Below are 1,130 nucleotides of genomic sequence, written 5' to 3'. Positions count from 1 at the left end.
CAGCTTGGAATAAAAATGTTAACAGGCCACACTGGCTCTGTCCTCTGTCTCCAGCATGATGAATGTGTCACTGTAACTGGCTCTTCAGACTCTACAGTCAGAGTCTGGGATGTGAACACAGGGGAAGCTCTGAACACGCTGATCCACCACAATAATACTGTGCTGCACTTGTGCTTCAGCAATAGACTGATCACTGTTCCAAGGAACCCTCCATCACTGTCTGGGATATGACGTCTGCCACTGATACACTTTACTCCGTGTCCTGGTTCATCACTGAGCTGCTGTCAAACGTAATAGATTTTGATGATAAATACATTGTGTCAGCCTCTGGAGACAGGACCATTAAAGTCTGAAGCACAAGAACCTGTGCTGTGTTTTTGTTCTTATCCTGAATGGACATAAGTAATTCATTGCCTGCCTATAGTACAAGGGTCATCTGGTTGTTAGTGGATTGTCGGATAATACTTATTAGGCTATGGGATATTGAAAGTGGCACTTATTTAAGAGTCCTAGAAGGGCATGAAGAATTGGTCCACTGCATCCTGTTTGACAACAAGTGAATTGCCAGTGGATCTCATGATGGGTAAATTAAAGTTTGGGACTTGCAAACTGCTCTTGATTCTCAAGCCCCAGCAAGAACTTTATGATTGCATACATTGGTAGAACATTCTGCATATGTGTTCTGGCTACAGTTTGATGAGTTTCAGATCATCATCAGCTCGCATGATGACACTATTTTGATTTGGGATTTCTTAAATGTGCCTCTTGGTAATCAAACACGGACCCGTTCTCCCCCCTCCAGAACATACACTTAAATCTCCAGATAACAGTGTGCACTTTTACTCATTTTAAGGGTTTCTAGTTTTGAACTACCAGCTACAGGGCTATGAATGCCCAATAAATTTCATTCACATCTGAGCTATGAAGCTGGAATTTGTTTTAGATGCTGGGTAGATGCAAAACAGCCTGACTCTTCAAGTACTAACATATCTCACCTACTCTCAGCCTCTACTTTTGAGAAGGATACTTTAGGTTCATCCACTTCAGAATGGAGCAGAAGTCCATTTTCCTGCCCCATCAGTGAAAAAAATCCAGTGCTTCAAGTGTAAATTGTTGATACTAAAGCAATG

General features: G+C 41.9%; 1 pseudogene; it reads left to right on the top strand.

The window, feature by feature from the left end:
• The window catches only part of LOC102843299, a 4,026-nt pseudogene extending 3,199 nt beyond the window's left edge, over nt 1-827 (top strand).
• The last annotated feature ends 303 nt before the right edge of the window (nt 828-1,130 follow it).

Source organism: Elephantulus edwardii, unplaced genomic scaffold, assembly GCF_000299155.1.
Source record: "Elephantulus edwardii isolate Elephantulus edwardi_28Jun2011 unplaced genomic scaffold, EleEdw1.0 scaffold00119, whole genome shotgun sequence".
Classification (NCBI taxonomy): domain Eukaryota; kingdom Metazoa; phylum Chordata; class Mammalia; order Macroscelidea; family Macroscelididae; genus Elephantulus; species Elephantulus edwardii.
This window is presented reverse-complemented; position numbering and strand designations above follow the sequence as displayed.